This window comes from Diabrotica undecimpunctata, chromosome 7 (genome assembly GCF_040954645.1).
Source record: "Diabrotica undecimpunctata isolate CICGRU chromosome 7, icDiaUnde3, whole genome shotgun sequence".
Taxonomy (NCBI): domain Eukaryota; kingdom Metazoa; phylum Arthropoda; class Insecta; order Coleoptera; family Chrysomelidae; genus Diabrotica; species Diabrotica undecimpunctata.
In genome coordinates, this window is record NC_092809.1 from 131,042,858 (window position 1) to 131,061,649 (window position 18,792).

The following is an 18,792-nucleotide window of genomic DNA, read 5'->3' on the forward strand; positions in this document are numbered from 1 at the left end:
TCCAAAAACGATGAAACTGGAAAAGTTAATTGCAAGGAATTAATTGCTAATTTATTGCTAAAGTTTTATGCCTAAAAACAAGCTCTGCAACCGTTTCAGACAAATAGTGATTATGCTAACTTTATAGTAAAGCTAACATCATCATCATCATCAGCCCATTTTAAATTCACTGCAGGACATAAGCCTCCCCTGATTGAATCCAGAGTGTACGGTCTTGTGCAGTGTGGATCCAATTTTTCGTCATCTTTCGCAGATCATCTTGCCGTCGTGTAGGTGGTCTTCCTCTGTTTCGTTTATCTGTAACTCTTTTTCTTTTTCGTAGGTCTTCGTTTGTGATCTTGTCTTTTATTCTTACTCCTATTGTTGAAATTGTTTTTTGATATTGACAGTGACAGAAAAAAAAATAAAAACAAGAGTTTTACAATAAAGTAATTTTGAAAAACACTTGTAGATGCATAGAATCTTGTAGATGAAGAATCTTGTAGATGCATATTTGAACTTTACTTTAAATACTTTTTAACTTCAAAAATAATAATTTTTTACAAAATAATGAATTTTAAATCTTTGAAAATGAACGATTTCGCGTTTTTCAAAAATTCACATAAGTATTATAACTCGACAACGATCAACTTTAAAAAAAGTTACTACGAACCTTTTTTGTTCAGAATGAGTCCAAAAACGTTGGTCCCGGGCGAAATATGTAAATTTTAATAAATAATAAACAAAATCTTAACCAATATGGCCAGTGGTTTCTTTAGGATTTTTTGATGATGTTTTTAGGAAGATAGTAACCACTTATCCTTGTCAAAATATTCTTACTTATACGTGAAGGTTTAAAGATTATAAAACTTTTTGTAGAATTGTAATTCATTTAGTAGTTTTTTAGAAAAAAAAAATCCCAAAATCACTAAGTCATTTTTTTCTACAAAAAATTGCGAATAACTCGAAAAGGAAGCATGTTTAGAAAAATTACCAGGAGAGAAAAAGTAGTTACTTCGATGAGATACGTCTAAAAAAATTACTCGAAGCGATTCGGGAAATTGTTTTTTTTTGTTATAAGGTATTTGTTAATAACAATTTCCGGCCCACTTGGAAAAATTAAAAAAAATTACATTAACTTAAAAATATATAGAATCGAATAAAAGTTTTAGTGCGGTATAAATGCAAAAAAAAATTAGTCGGTAGGGGTACATTCCGTTTCTAAGCGTCTTTTTAGGGGTAAACCGCTCGCCTAATAGTCTTTGTCTGAATTCGGCCTTATAAAATGGATATGCTTACTTTACCGACATAAAGCATAAGAAGGTTTATAAAGAAGTACATTAGTATATAGGGAGAAAACACAGAACTTACAAAACTTTTAGTGAAAGTTAATATTCTGTACTTTCTTGTTGTTTTTATAACATACACTCTATATATGTCTTTAAAATGTATGGAGTATTGTAAAGTAAAAAATATTTTTTAAATTCATTACCTTTAAATATATACCTTTGAAATTAAAATATATATTCATATCCTGCTAATTTATGTGTACCCAAAGCAATAAAAAACGGTTGCATGTCAACGTATTCGTCAGATAAGGTTTAAACACGTACGTTTTACTGCTTTCCTCTACTCATGTGAGGTGCAAAAGTAAATTTAATATTCCGTTCCACGTCACGGACCGCATACTGCTATGAATAAACATTCGGTTTTTGTTAAATACAGGTTTAAATTAACTTTGATTATATACTTAGATGTGGTGCTAAACTTGTAAAGTCCAGACAAAGTTTTTTTAACAATTCTACGCCATTTTAAATGATACGTCGTGTCGTTTGCTATATTTGTATTAACAATTGATGCACTCATCGAGTTATTCACAACGACATACCAATTAATCTGAGATATGCCAATGATATAATTTTATAGCAAAAACACTCATTAGGAAGGTTGTTAATATAGAAGTAAATGAATAGTAAGAACTCTATGAAAACATCGAGGCATCGTCTTATAATATGTATTACATCTTCTAAAGTATGGTATCATGGATGATTTGAAGAAGATACAAGCGCTTGAACTGTACATACACACCAAGACATAATGAGTATTATTTGAACAGAAAATCACAGATATCGTAAAATAATTAACACAAATATTGTTTACCTGGAATATAATTTGTTCATAAATAAATGCAAACGCAAAATATGACAAAATGCGCCAAATGACATATTTTCGTCTCAATTCATCGGACTTCTCTCATTCAGGCGATACGATTATAAGCTGAAACTTCATTCATTGATAATATATCGGCTGAAGTGTTAGTATTTTAACAGTGTTAGTATAATACTACAGGTCTTCTTCATCTCCTTGTTAATGAGCCACTTTTTAGTACGAAACGAAGTCATTTCTTTTTAATTTGGATGCTAAACAGTTGAAACAGATATTGTTTTTCGTGGATAGAGAAGAACGAATAAGAGACAATCAAATTATACATTGGTCCTTTGAGCCGGATATTAAATTTGCACTATATAGTCATGGACACTTCATATACTTTATGAAACCAAGACATATTTGATTATAGCAAATGCTACATGAAGTGAAAATAAGAAAGCAGCCAAAAATAGACACGGTTGTACATGAAGGACACTTTATTATAAATATTACTTATTCTGTAATAACTGACAACACAAAATACAACCTATTGAAAGCCACAGGTTCCTTTGTCGATGGAAGGTCGCCTTATTCGTCGGTTATCGGTTCCAGGAATATACTTGCAGTAGATTACAACTCAAACTATTTTGAAGTCACAAACGACGACAACGAAAGGTTTATAGAATTAAACAGGAGAGAGTTGGCATACTCACCAAAAACAATTATTAATATGGATACCAAGCCAAACTGTATCCAAAATGAGCTATATGAAAGAACTCATAACATTAACTCCAAGATACTAGAATATTAGATATAGGAAACCAGTTGGTTGAAGCTGAGCACACCGAACCTCTGGTTAGTCATTCTTCTTCTTGTAATACAACGAGATTCTGTCTTTTTTGTCATCTGTCTTCTTGTAACGTTGATGTTCAATTGTCATAACGTTATGAAAGCCTACCAACTGGACCTTTTTATTCTATTTTTTTTTATCTGTCCCACTTTGCATTTCGGACACATTCGTTATACGTGGTCTCAAATTTTCAAACTATTTTGCCTATGTTTCCTGATTTATAGCGTTTAGAATTACGTTCTCGTTGCCTGGTTTCGTTCTCTTTTCATGTTCCATTTCTTCTGAGCTTCGTGTAGATCTTGTTCTATTTCCCCGAGAAGTTTTCCCAGTGTGTTTTTTTTTAATTCGATAATTGCGTTATTTGTTCTACCGCTCAATCTTTTGTAAACTTCATATTCTTCATGATATATGTTGTTAATCTACTTTATGTAGGCGTTCTTCTTTTCATTTGCCAGTTCCCTGATTTCTGGGGTTAACCGTGGTTTATTATTTCTTCTATATTTGTGTTTATTGTTCTTTTTCCTAGACGGCTAGGCCCTAGCGCTTCCTCGACACTATTCTTAGTTGTTCTTTACTTTTTCCTAGGCGGCTTCTACATTATGTATTGCCGCTCTAGGATTTTGAGTAAAGTTTCGTGTAGTTTGTTTTAATAAAAGTATCTGATACTTTCGTTCTTATATTAATGGATAACCGATTTCATTTCTCGTGTATTTACAAAAAAAAAAATCATGTTTTTTGTGGTCAAAATACGTATTATCATAACACGATTATCACGATAGTCATCGATGTGTGACATTTCGATTAAGTGTACTTAAGTATTTGAGCTACCAATAAATTATTTTTTCCACGCCACTACAATTATTATTTTTTCTGTCAACTCAATATTATTTTTCCATCATTGATCAAGAAAAATGGACAAAGGTCAATTAAATTATACAGTGATGGCTTCGGTACTTTGTGATGTCGGTGATTTACATTGATTAGTGAAAAAAGGAAATAAAAACAATAACTGGAATTACAAATGCGTCGTTATAATAACAGTTGAGAAAAAACGACTTATTTAAAAAAGAAAAACCTGCAGCTACGATAGCTACAATAATTGAGGAATTGGAATTATTACCACTGTATTCACTTGATTTGGCGCACGATGAGTTTTTTATTGCTAAACAGATGTCTACTTTTCGAATTCTTAGGTTTTGGATGACTTAAAAAAGTTGAAGATACATACGTTTAGAAAAGTATATTGAGCATAAGATTATGTTGCAAAATGAAGGGACCTAACTTTCATAAAGTAGAGGCAGGTTAGTATTTATCGACGAATAATTTAAGGCTTCCGACTACAAAAATGCTTTAAAAGTTTGCCGATATTCCGACGCTTATGACACATTAGCCACTAATAGAAAGGCATGTTACACGTAAACACGATATTACGCCTCACAACAATATCGTTTATTATCGAAAGGTTGGGCTTTTTATGATATAATACCTGAAATTTATTTGACGTATTATATTGTACATTAACATAACTACAAGGATTTAATCGGTGAGCATTCACCTGCAAAGGCAAATATTTAAACAGCGCGATAGAACATATTGATACCAACCGGTTACATCCGGTAAAAAGCTCCATCGACTTTTTATTTAATAATTTATCCTTTTCTAAATATTTGGAATTGTGTCGTCAATATTTGTTTTTGTTTTGGCTTCCAATACAAATTGTTGTACCTATATGAAATATGTCATCCAGGCAGATTTTGATGTAGATATAGAGATAGAAAAAACGAAAATACGTATTTGAACGTTTAACACGTTTATACGTTTGAACAGCAAAAAATATAGGCGTCATACAGATAACTACAATGAAAACTAGCAACCCGGATACTCTCTAACACGTAAATTATGGTAGTGCCTACACATTTTGGCAATGATTATTTGTTTTTGTGATCACTCTTATTTCTATTATACTATTATACTATAGTGATCTCCAATATCACCTGAAATCGGATGATGAAATGTTTTCTGACTAGCTATGGATGAACAAGCCTTAGGAGGTGACTTACGACTCAATTTTCTAATGGTGTTCGCACATCTTAATAGCTACATAAATAAATAAACGTGAAGTTTTATATGTGAGAAAAAATAATCATCGCAGACCAACCAGTGGAACATAATAGGGCAGATCTCATACTAACAAACTATCTAGCTCTAGAGACACAAAAATAACCAGCATATCGCCAAGTAAAGAGATCTTGAGTTACAACTAATGAGAAAATGAAAAAGACCCAGGCGATACCTATGGGAATCACTTCGAAGAACCTCCCAAACAAAATCAAACAGTTGGGCCTTGTGAAAAGCAGTGAAAATCTCAGGACATGCAAACAGCGGTGCATAGATGCATACGAAAATTTTGAGAAGTGGAGAAGTGCTCTGTACACAAGGTTACCTAAGAGTCGATAACACGGAAAGAGCTCCAAATCTGAATCCTTTTAATGCCGTAGGAATCTGTGATAAGTGAATTTTCCGCTTATGAGTGAATACGAACCTTGTGGCTTAAATTTATAAAAAACAAAGAGTTTCGAGTAACAAGGGTTTCATTGTAAATAATACGAATAACGCAACATGGGAGTATCATTAAAATAGAACATAGAGAACAAACAAATGAAGATGAATATTTGCAAAGGTTCCAAATAAAGTTAAAGACTAAGGTCCACATCGTTCATGCCACAAATGTTGTATAGTGGTTCGAAGAAAGAGAAGTTATTTGAAAAACAACTAGCACAAGGGAACATATTTCCCTCAAGCAATTTATTGAAATAATAATTTTACTTCAAAGAGACCATCATTCATAGTTCATATGATTTCAGATTGTTCCTTACTGCAAACTATCATATGTAGATCATATTATTAGGTCATATAAAAATAAAATTGGTTAGGTAGCAATGTTTTAATTGTTGGTTAAATCATGGTTTTTTTGTGAAAGTTGTTTAAATCCCATAAAATAAATGTATCAAAGGATAGCTGTCAGTATGGTAAAAGGTCATTTTAGTGGGCGCACTCTGCGGAGAAAAGCACGGCCTACACAGCTCTAATGTAAATGTATCAGTTTGCGGTGCCTAAAAATGTGAGTTCGATTGCACCTACAAACAGAAAACTAAAAAGAATTCTAATGTCATCTGTCAGAAGAGAACTGGAATGACCGGGCCGATGTTATTGCAAAATTGGGCTCGTTCTCTCTGTCTCGGCATCTGAACCTCTGATTGAAACACCCTTCAGACTGTCCAAGGCACCGTTAAGGAGCTCCTTTCGTGAAAGTTCAAGAACTTTTGGGCTAATGCTGCTCGCTTGTGGTAGCTTACAACTCAACTTCTCCCAATCGTAGGAGATATTTTTTGGCGGTCAGTATGTTCACTGTACACTGTAAACTTAGAAGGTCAATCAAGAACGAATACCGAAGGAAATATTAAATAGCAACCAGAAGTCAATAGAAAATGAGGTAGACCGAGAACAAGTTGGACCGAAGGAATAGACAAAGAGCTCAAAGAAAGAAACATAGAAGAGGGCCAGACTAAGTAACGATTGGAATTCGGAAAACGGCGGAGAATGTTATAAACCGACATGTAGTAGTAGAATGGGATAACCTGGGAATAAACAGCAGGAGAAATAGTGTACAACCTGAGGTTCGCTGAGGACGTTATTTTATTCGCGTGTGAAGAAACAGAAAGTGGGAATATCTACAGCAAAACGGAAGCAATACCACAAAGACACAGTATATGGCTACTGCTCTTTAGAAATATAATAAATAGAAAAGAAGCACATAAATCATCATACAATCGAACTATATTTTTGTGAATTTACAAGAAAAGTACAAGGTAATACAAAATTTCTAAGATAATTATTACTTTCACATCTGAAGAAGGGCGATGGAACCTGTCACAGGAGTAAATAAATATTTAAATAAAAATATAAAATTTAGATGTAGATATATATTAAGATAACCCCCATATGTAGGTTTGGAAAATGGTTGTTAAAAAAAAATAATAAAATAAAGACTCAAACTAAACAGTTATTAACATAGTAATTGAATATCTCATTAAATTACATCAATTATAATTGACGATTAAATATAATTCCGGATCACATATGACAGATTTAATTTCCTGCATGTCATAAAAACCGTGGCAATCATTACACCTTTGAGTGCATTTATATGTGTATACGTCATAACCCTTGGTTGTGCAGATGCAATATGCAACGAGATACAATTAATTAAATGTTTGATGTTCTTCCTTTCTTTAACTTTTTTTTTGTTTGTAAGACACAATTATCTTCAATTGAAATATCAACATATGACCTCATTTTTTAAATTACCTCATTAAAATTTAAAAAACAACGGCTGCAAGCCGTTGCATTTCATTTCTTTTCAGCCTCCACCCAAAAATAATCGCATCGCATTAATCCAAAGTGAAAAAATACACTGTAATTCTTACACACCAGAAGGAATTAATCCGGTCAAAGAGAACTAACTCCACGAGGTTTTGCACTGTTTTCCGTGGGAAGAGCTATCCTTGTGGCAGGAAAATCCACGGGGTATACTAGACACTGACACAAGCAAGAACTAGGTCGCGACCGCTTCCAATCGGTGTAGCGGCTGTTACGTACCGGCTGTTTCAGCTCGAACTGAACGGATCTATCTAAAGAGCGGTTCAGTTTGACGAACGGGCGAATTCGCGACGCAAGCGCACCATTTATCAGTAGACCCAGTATCTATCTATCTCAACAGTGTTGTTATGATTATAAACCAGTTAAATTTTGTAGTCGGCGTGAAAAATATGTTTTATTACAGAATAATTAGGGACAGAACAATTTTATTAAGCAACTGAACACGAACATAATACATTGATCGCTTGAAATTAGTATCCTTGTGAAGTTTTAATATTAATTAATTAATTAATTAATTATTTTTATTGATTTATGAAAAATATCACGTACAAGTTAATTTTAACATAGGAGTTAAAAAATAATAAAAAATACAGAGAATTATGAATTTAAAATAAAAATGATTATTTATTCGAAAAGAACCAGTAAATCAAATATATTTGATTGGATGGTTCTTCCAACAAATAATGGTTTACAAATGTCTCGTGTCCTAGCCTCACAAAGTCCTAAAAGGTCATTAAATAACGTCTCATATCTCCAACATCACTGGGGTTATCTTCTAAATATTTGAACTGTTTTATGAAGATTTTGTTGTTCGAGATATTCCTATAAAAAAATATCATTTGTAGCTAAGTCGGTAAAGCGATATGGCCACGATGTGTTTCAAATTTTGAACTGTTTCATGAAGATTTTGTTGTTCGATATATTCCTATACAAAAATCATTTGTAGCTAAGTCAGCAGTGTGAGGTGGCCACTGAATCGTTTTGTTCGTCGATGTTATACTTTGGGGAATAGTTTCACGAAAAAAGTCGAAATAATTACTTTCATTATAATAGAATTAAATATTGAAATTACTCCCAAATTTTGAAGAAGTGGAATAATATTACTCTGAGGTAAATTGTACTTCTGTCAACTCTTCCACAAATTGACATTTAGTGATGACGTCACCTCGTCATTTTTTACATTTATCTTGATTTTAAACGTGAATTATTTAATCCCTACGACTTCTTGATGGTATCATTGGCTAATTATGGATTTGTATGGAGTATTCAATTTATAGTTTTCTGGGAAAGGTTTACTTTTAAGGGTTTATTCAAAATTTTTGTTTAACTGTATTTACGTTGTTTTTCTTTATTATGCTGTTTTATTTTGAACTTAAGTTTATGATGAAATTGCACGTTTTCCTTTAAGGTATTGCAAATACTTTGGTTATGTTTTTGAAGTAAGAACAATAAACAACAGAGCACCTGGAGGTATTTACAAAAAGATTACAGGGACAGGATTTTATGGCCAACAAACATATATTTGTAGGTTCATAAGAACATAAAAACGAAATAAAAAAACTTGTTGAAATCACCCATATCAAAAAAGACGAGTGGATTCCCTATCTTACCTACAAATCTGTTTAAAAAAGAACCCAAAAATGCTTTGCAAGATCATTATCATCATTATTCTGGCTTTACAACCCTGCGCGGGTCCTAGCCTCATTAAGAATTTCTCTACAGTCGTGCCTATCCATGGCCTTCCTCAGCCAAGCACGTATTCCCATATTTCTCATGTCTTCATCGATGTTATCAAGGAACCTTGTTCTGGGCGTTCCTCTTATCTCTGACCAATGGGTCTATCAAGGAGCGATTTTCTACCTGGGCCACTTTGTTCCATCCGCATTACATGCCCTATCGACCTCAGACGTCATCTTAATATGCAAGATCACTAAATATAATAATAGATGAAATAAAGCGCTTGACCGAGTTCAAATACAAGATGTGATACATTTATTATATGACAAGGGGAGACTGATGGATATCATTAAGACAGTAAAAAAAATATACAAGTACAACAAAGTAATTATGTATATGGCAATATATAATGTAGAAGGCAAAATAAAGGAAATAATTGCGAATGAAACAGGCATAAAGCAAGGGAATTCCCTCACTCTTTTCCTAATCAATTTTATCATGGATGAAGTTGTAAACAAAGTTAAAACCAAAAGGGGAAACAGAATAGGATCAAAGAAAATCAAAATTTTTATAGTTCTTCTTCTTCATCTTTTTATGTAGACTCTTGTCTGTTTTTCAATGTACCTCCAGTAAGTTGTCGTTCCATCGTTTTCGTGGTCTTTCTACTGATCGTCTTCCTATTGGGGAACCGTCTCTTGCCATTTTTACTACTCTATTTGTTGTCATTCGGCTTACGTGATCGTTCCATTCCACTCTTATCTTTCTTACCCAATTATTGATGTTCTGCACCTTGCATATACGTCGTATATCTGTACTTTTTGTTTGTTTACTCTAAATTTTTATAATTATAGCAGAAAATTATTAGATCATCGTTCAGAGGATGCTGCACCAATTTTACACTAACATTATACAGTCAAACATGAAGTATTTCATAGAAAAAATTTGAAACTAGTAATTTCAAATACAAATACATTGTAAACTGGCAATTGAAGATAACATAGTTTATTGAATAGTTGATGGAAACGGAGTATCTAGGAAATACATGAAATTTATTTATTTTATCGTATGTCAGTTTAGACACATTAAAATAACTAATATAACCATCTGTGAAGGGTTATAAACAAACACCAGGTCTATGAATATAATCTATTTTCCATCTGATACTTTGTCTCGAAAATAATAGTGATTGAAGCACTTACGAGAGTTGTCTTTTTAGTTTTGCATATAGCCATAAAGATAAAAAATATATAGACTTAAAGTATTTTATTGCTTTTCAAAATATGTCCCACCAAGATTAATACACTTTTGCATACGTTCAAACCAATTGGTAAAAGAGTTATTCCGGGCTTCAGTTGACACCTGCAAAATCGATGCTTTAAAGGCATCGATGGCTTCTTCTGGCCACTGTAATGGCTGCCCACGCATTGAATTCTAGCTCTTTGGAACTGAGGTAGGGGCTATACAGTGGATGGTTTAACAATTCAATGTTTTAAAGCTCTAAAAACTATATTGTTTTTTGAGCAGTGTGAGCAATTGCATTGTTCTGATGTATGATGATTCGCCGTTGTGTGTTGCTAGGTGGCGCCCTCTAAGCAACTATATGCAAAAATAAAAAACCAAACTTAATATTTATAGAAGACCCTTGAAAATACCCTGCATAAATCATCACGAGATTCTTCAAAGGTCCAATAAATAAAAAACTGGCTTTATACCATTAAAAAAAAAACAAGGGAGGACTAGGAAGACGAAAACATGCGTGGTTGAAAAATATAAGAGATTGGACCGGTTTGGACTCACAAATAACAAACACAAATAAATTTAAATAGAAAAAACCAACAAGCATCAGATCCATAAAAACTATCGGCAGAATAGTTAACTCAAAACTAAAAATTACCAAATATTTAAGTAGATAATATGTAGATGGAAAACAAAAAAATCTCTAACGGTGCAAAAATCATTTTTCTGTGCCAATTTTTATTTTGCAAGCAAAGTTGTGGAACAAAATCAAATCGATTTTAATAAGTTTTAAGAAAAAGATCAAAAATAAAACATAAGTGAAATTTTTTTTGACCGGACGTTAACAAAGACATGTTTTAGACGTATTTCTGCACGCCGATTACGAATCGGTTGTCCAAAATAAGCGAATCTATCGTCTCACAATAAAACACTGAAAATTTTGTTTTCAACAAAATTTATTATCACCAGTACATCGTCTAAGTATCCCCACGAAAACAAAAACTGTTTGAATATGGTATGTTTTGAAATCTTTGTTTCTAGATTGTCCATATACATACTGGTATGTTTTAAATCAAAAACTACATAAGAAAGCCCTGAAATTAGTATTTCTACCACCAGAGAAAATCTTAGTACCTCCTGCTCGATTACACATAAAGGCAAGATATCAACAAAAATAGACAAACACATAAAAAAGAAAGGAATAACACCAGCTTTTAGAACAAAGAAGAACTTAGGCAAATATATTAAGAAAAACACGAGCCAAAAGAAAAAGCAATTACACAGCGGTGTATACAAACTTAAATGTGGCGACTGCCCAAAAACTTACATCGGTCAAACTGGTAGAACATTTATCAAACGTATAGCAGAACATAAAAGAGCCTTCAATAATAGAAAAACAGACTCTACGTAACCACTTCACGTTCTAGACCTAATGACGAATTTCAAATATAATCTTATAGGATCGAAATTGTGGGTTCGTATCTTTATTTCGATCTAATAACTTGGACAGAAGCCTGTATTTCCTTACAAAAAAAAAACATTAGAAAAATATTTTCAAACAAAACAACTGCCAAGACCCACTTTACGAAAGCACAAAGACATCGCAAACCTACTATACTAAACTGATCCTCTAACAACCAGACGGATATTAATGCCATTGTTAAATATTTTTTCATGAAGTGCAGTTCTACAGTATTTTCGTCTTTACTTCTTCTCGGTTTGTCGTTTTACTATACAATAATTAACCAGTTTGAAGATACATAATTGTAATGTGAAATTACTCCTCCTTGAAACGATGGAGCGAGAAGCTCTCTAAAGAGAAGTGCGAGAAGCACTATTAAAATAGTGTAACAATAATCTAGAATTAAATTAAACAATTTTTTTTCAAATCTATGCTTCACCAAGTCGTAATTTGCAAAGCAAAACTTTGTTAATAAAGTATTTCCAAATTTTAGTATTTCCCAAAGATAATTTTTCTAAAGACGCCATTTTTCTATTGGAATAAATTGAAATAAATGACCATTTATGGCTTTTTTGACCAGTCTATTTTACGGGAAGTTGCTGGGAACTAGCAAATTAAAGTCAGACAGTTTAACATTCTGCTAACGTTTTCAACACGATCTCGGGAGATTGGTTGGACTATTACGCGAAATCTGCGGCTCTAAGTGTACCAAAACAAGCGTTTTTGATAGACTGCAAGAACACAGAGTAAAGTGGAAGACAGACAGGTGGATAAATGAGTACGGTTCTGAATTTACCGAAAGGCTGAAGCGAACATCGAGAAATGTTTACTCGATAAAAATTATTGAGAAATCAGCGAAATGGGATTGGGAACAACGATAGGTTCATTTTTTGATTGATTCGTCTTGATGGGATTGATTTATTAGGTTCTGTTTACGCGTAGGATGAATTAATTTATTAGGGTCCGTCTTTGTTTTATCCATTAAATGGAAATATTTGATTAAAGGTATATCATTAAGTTTGATTTATGTCTAGGAATACGAAATAATAAAAATATTGGATTATAAATTATTAATAAAGACAAAAAATTAACGTTTTTGTTAACTACACGTGGAAAGACCCAGACTTTTTTTAATCTTTGTAGGATATCCATATCTAATTTGAAATCTAACAGTCTACTTACTAGATTTTCGTAGTTTTATTGACTGCCATATTTTCTTCTTCTTCTTTTTGTGTAGACATGACTGTTTTTCAATGTGCCACCAGTATGTTATCGTTCCATCATTTTCGTGGTCTTCCTACTGATCGTCTTCCTATGGGGGAACCGTCTCTTGCCGTCTTTACTACTCTATTTGTTGTCATTCGGCTTATATGATCGTTCCATTCTACTCTTCTATTTCTTACCCAGTTCTTGATGTTCTCCACCTTGCATCTACGTCGTATATATTTGCTTCTAGCTCTGTCCCATAGTGTCTTGCCATAAATTTTTCTAAGTGTTTTCATTTCTGCTGTTTCTAACATCCTTTTTGTCCTCTCTGTATCAGGTGTTTCTGCCGCGTATCTCATTATTGGTCTGATGATTGTTTTGTAAATTATGCCTTTCATTTCTTTCCCGATATTTGTATTTCTCTATATTGTTTCATTCAGGCAGTCTGCGGCTCTGTTGGCTCTATTCAGTTGATCTTCCACTTCAGTTTCGAGCTTTTTGTAGCTAGATAATGTGATGCCTAGATATTTAAACTCCATGACTTGTTCTATTGTCTGACCTTCCAGTTCCAATTTACATCTTAGTAAATTTACTGTTGTAACCATGCATTTTGTTTTTTTTTTTTTGGGGAAATTAACATGTTAAATTTTCTGGTGGTTATATTAAATTGGTGCAGCATACGTTGTAAAGCCATATCTTCTATGAATGTTAATATAATTTTTAACCATTAGTCCCATTATTAAAAACACCATACAGTTTTGTAACGCACTAGGTAGAAAACTGTCTAATACAGATGTGGAAGCAATATACGAGTCCCAAGAACAAAACTAGCAGAGTCACTGGCTAAGCAAGGCTCTACAGGAATTTTCTAAGACTCAGAACCACTTCGCCTAAGAAATTAACGTGGCTGCGAAAAAATGATAATAACAAATGGAGACCTGTACAAGAGCAAACAAATACGAAGACAAACAATAGCAATATTGATAGAAGGTTTTCGTATACTGAAGAAACATTTTTACCACAATAATAGGTATGGACGACGTAGGACCACGTAGTAGTTGGATTGAATGAACCATGGCGTAGAAAATGAGCTTATGAATTAATAAATGCTTAAATGACATGAGGCCAAACAAGTATTGAACCAGGAGAAATCTTTACGCCTCTGTAACAAAGTCGGTAGCTTTTATTAGGAGCGCAGGACTAATTCTGGGAGTGCCATAACCGCTTATACCACATAGGAGGAGGAGAATGGTTTTTACAATTGCTTTACCTTTCTTCATTATAATTAACAGTTTCATTACGTATTATGGTTCTCTCTTTCGTCCTTCTCAAAATATACGAATCATATAAAAATATTTTTATTTGCGTCTCAGCTGAAGACTGAATAATACCTCACTCGTTCCTAATAAATTTCTAAATTTAAACTGCCTACTGCTAATTTTATTGTTATAAGGTTGAATGCTCGAATAAATGAACTTTGATCAAATGAAAGGCAGATATCGAGCACAGTTTATTAATTAAATCTTGCCCAAGTACTTTCGCTTCGCAGAGCATCTTCAGGGGCATTTCGTCAATTTTGGCCTATCCAACAATCATAGAATGTCATAAACATAAAATTGTACATTACACTTCACTACACAAGGACAAACAGTTTAAAAGTTTTAAAATAGGCGAAGCTACATTTTGGTTGGCATCAGGAGAGAGGCACATCTCTTCTGATGCCAACCATAATGTAGCTTAGAAAGAGTAGAAATAGTGCTTCTATCTATTCTTTATGTCTCTTCTTCTATATTTTCTTTATTAAGCTGTTTACTTTTTTGAATTCCCCACCTTAAATATTTTTATATTGGCTTCTTTTTCCATAAAATTTAATATTTCATTAGTCATCCACCTTTTTGAAGTTATACTTCTATACGCGCGCTCCACGTTGGAAATTTGTACGGGAGTGAATCGGTGAAATCATTACATATGTAAGATAATGAGTAAGAGAGAGACAGAAGATATATTTTCTCTCTCTTCATCTCTCGAGAATAAAAATGTTCCTTTTGTATATATATTTAATATTATATATATATATATATATATATATATATATATATATATATATATATATATATATATATATATATATATATATATATATATATATATATATATATATATATATATATATATATATATATAATATAATATTTATTAATATTATTATTTATGTGATATGTTTTGTATTATTTATTAAATGTTCATAATTATTTTAGTCTTTTGTATTTCAAAATATGTAATAATCTCAATAAATCATTGTATGACCGAGAACTGTCAATTTTAAAATACGTTTATGTCATGTCTAATTGGCAAATATTTTACGTGTTTGGTTCATACGCTGGTGTATGTGAGTTCGAATCCCAATATGAATTCCTTTTTTTATTTTTGAAATATTTAAAAACCCCACGTTATTTTTATTAAATATATGTAATATATGCAAAAATGCTAAATTTTAAAATAAAATGAAAATTTACAACATAATCCGAGTTGTAGGTCTTATTTCGTTTTTGATTGTACTTCTATACGCGCGTTCGACGTTGGAAATTTGTGTGTATTCGTATATATTGAGTGAATCGGCAAAATCATTACATATATGTAAGATATAGGTAAGAGGGAGACAGAAGATATATTTTCTCTCTCTTTCTCTCTCGAGAATAAAAATGTTCCTTTTGTAAACATATTTAATATTTATTAATATTATTATTTTTTTATTAATATTATTATCATGGTAAATTAAACATATGCGTAAGTTATGTATATTGTCATTTTAAAAAAATACTTATGAATATTGCATTTTAATTTGAATTGTATTATAATATTGAATTATGTGGCAGTGTATTGTATTGTATTTTTATATTAATAACAAAATTAACAATGAATTTTACTGCAGAGAATGTGTAAAAATTTTTTTTTGCATTCAACTCCTTTTATACATATATGAAAATAAAAATATATATTTTCATTAAAATATTGATTCAATCCTTCATTTACTTACTATACTCCTATTACAGGTCAAATGTTCATATACAGCCAACGATGCACCATATACCTGTATACCTAATTCTTTTTCTCTTTCTGCTCTCTCTTACCTATAGCATTACATATGTAATGATTGTGCAGATTGACTCCCATATAAATTTGTAACGAAGAACGCGTGTGTAGAAGTATAACTTCTACCGGCAGTCCCACTGGACTGCCACACCCGTTTTTTTTTTTGTCTGGTGCGTTATATTTAGTTGGCTGATACCAACCATTTGAACTACGTCCATTTTTCAACCTCGATTTGTGGTTGAAACTAACCACAAATCGAGGCCATCTGACCTCGATTTGTGGTTAGTTTCAACTACTTTTAAAATCTTTTCACTGGTGATGATCTGATAGGACTTACAATGAAGTTTTTACTTCATTGTAAGTCTTTTTAAACTATGGTATACAGCCAACGACTAGGATTTGTGATAATATTCTTAAAAATAAATAACAAAAACTTACAATACAATATTGTACAATATTGAATTTTATTCTTGGTAACGTAGCGAAACATATAAAATGAAGCACCTGCTGCATACTCTATCTAATACATTATATGACCGTGGTAACAATGGCGCGTTTAATTCGTTGCCAAGATCTTAAAGCATGCAATTAACTTATTTAACATTTAAAAATTATGCACGTACTCGTTACTCACGGCACAAATTTCTGACATTACTAAAATAGCATTTTCTGTTATGATGTTAATTTGTGTTATAACGCATATCACGAAAGTTTTGAGGAAAATCATGGACAAGAATAAAATTGTTTTAAAATGATAGAAGTCTAGCTGTCTTCTTGGTGGCACCACTACTTGGACGGAATTAACTATTGTAAAGTTAGAACTACTATGTTTTCATGTTTAATGATACTAAGTGATTATTTTTGAGTGATTATGTTTATTTCCATACTGATAAACTGTTTTAACACATAACTATTTGAACTTAAAATGTGTAAACTGTTTACGGACTGATAGCTGATGTTATAATACGAGATTTTGCACCCTATCACCTGTCATGCGCTGCCTCGATGCCACTGGCAGAAGAAATGTTACTGGCGTTCATTTCGCGTACACTTCTATTACCTATATTTTTATTTCTGCAACATACCATTTGACGTTTCGGTTTCCGAGTAGGAATCAGCGGCGGCTCGTGGCCTAAAAAAGTGGTGAAGATGAGCAAAGCTTGCCGGACCAAAAGGAGTTTTGGTACCTACTTCGCGCCCAAATCTAATTAAAAATTCGTTAAAAAAAATGTATAGAGTTTAGGGCCCTAATAAATTGAAAACAGTTTTTTAGGGCACTTATACTAGATACGATTCGTTCTGCTTGCCTGGGGTATTTTAGTTCTGAATTTTGACATTTCATTGAGGGTTTTTTGGCGATTAAAACACCACGCCTGCTTAAACGGGTTGGTGAGTTTCAATTCAGCCGCCCACTCTGAGTCAGATGCTGATTGCAGCCGACCACTCTGGATCAGACGCAGATGTTTAATAAAATACTGGTTGGTCGACCATGTAAAAGAACATCCCTTTTATCTTCATTTTTCCAATGTCTAAACGGAGTCTCTAATATATTACACACCAAGTTATTAATTTAGCCACCATTTAATATAGTCTTCTGCAGGTCATCATGTAGGGTAGAGTCAATGGCAAAAAGGGAATAAGTAGAAAGAGGAAGTCATGGCTGCGAAATATTCGAGACTGGACAAACATGACTGTAGACAAATTATTCCACGTTGCAAAAGACAGAGAAACTTTTAGAAATGTGGTAGCCAACCTCAGTTAATGGAGACGGCATAGAAAAAAGAAGAAGAAGTCATTAATTGAATGTATGTCTGTCTAAAATTATTTTTGTCTAAAGTGCATAAAGTGCACTAAACAAATAAAATTAATACTGTGACTTAACTAAACTAATAAATACTATACTATACACTATACTATATAAAAAATATCTATATAATACACTAAATTTCAAAATATTGTCGCTGAGAGAAATTTCCGAAAAATAGGAATACCAAATACACATCCAACAGTGGGTGAAGACGAATAATATATTTATAGACGGAACTGCACTCACCAGTTTTCTCAACTATCACTAAGGATAGGCTGACGTCACGTTGCCATGGCAACCGTGAACGCTCATGCAGATGCATTTCGCATTTCAAAAATTATATTCACCTATTCCTGAATACTAAGATTCAGTACAAGGCTAGTGACACAGGTCAGGACTTGACCGTTAAGTACGCACCGCTAATAAAGCTAGCTGTCTTTTTAATTTTTAGATTAATTAAAAGAGAATAAATAATTGATTTCAGAATTTAGATATAATAATGTTGCTTTCATTTTTTATTTATTTGTCTCAATTTAATTATATTTTTTTGGTGAACCTCACCTTCATCTACTTCACCTGGCCGGCCGCCGCTGGTAGGAATCCGTTTTCAAAATACAAGTTTTGAAAATGAAGTTTTTAATTAAACATTGTAATTGTTTAATCGGCTGGTAATTGAGCCATAAACTCTACATCCTAAGGTCATATATGAGATTGCACTTTGAGATTGACTTAAGGATGATAAGGTTGCTAGGATTTACGCATTTTTGTGTTCAATGGGCGAAGATGGAGTGTGTGTTCACTTTTTGAATGTATTTTGATTTCTTTTGCTAGATTACTTCTTTTACTGTTGAGATGTTGAGATCCTCATAGATTCTTTGGTTGGTTAAGTACCAG

The 18,792-nt window shown here is 32.5% G+C and overlaps 1 protein-coding gene and 1 long non-coding RNA gene across 6 annotated transcripts in view; both read right to left on the bottom strand.

Moving 5' to 3' along the window:
* The window catches only part of LOC140445837 (uncharacterized), a 102,687-nt gene extending 95,014 nt beyond the window's left edge, over positions 1-7,673 (bottom strand). Inside the window, exon 1 of the long non-coding RNA XR_011951446.1 lies at positions 7,469-7,673. This is a non-coding gene — a long non-coding RNA (uncharacterized lncRNA). The remainder of the gene's footprint in view (positions 1-7,468) is intronic.
* LOC140445836 (uncharacterized) overlaps positions 1-18,792 on the bottom strand; it is a 630,732-nt gene that overhangs the window by 262,640 nt on the left and 349,300 nt on the right. The window lies entirely within an intron of this gene.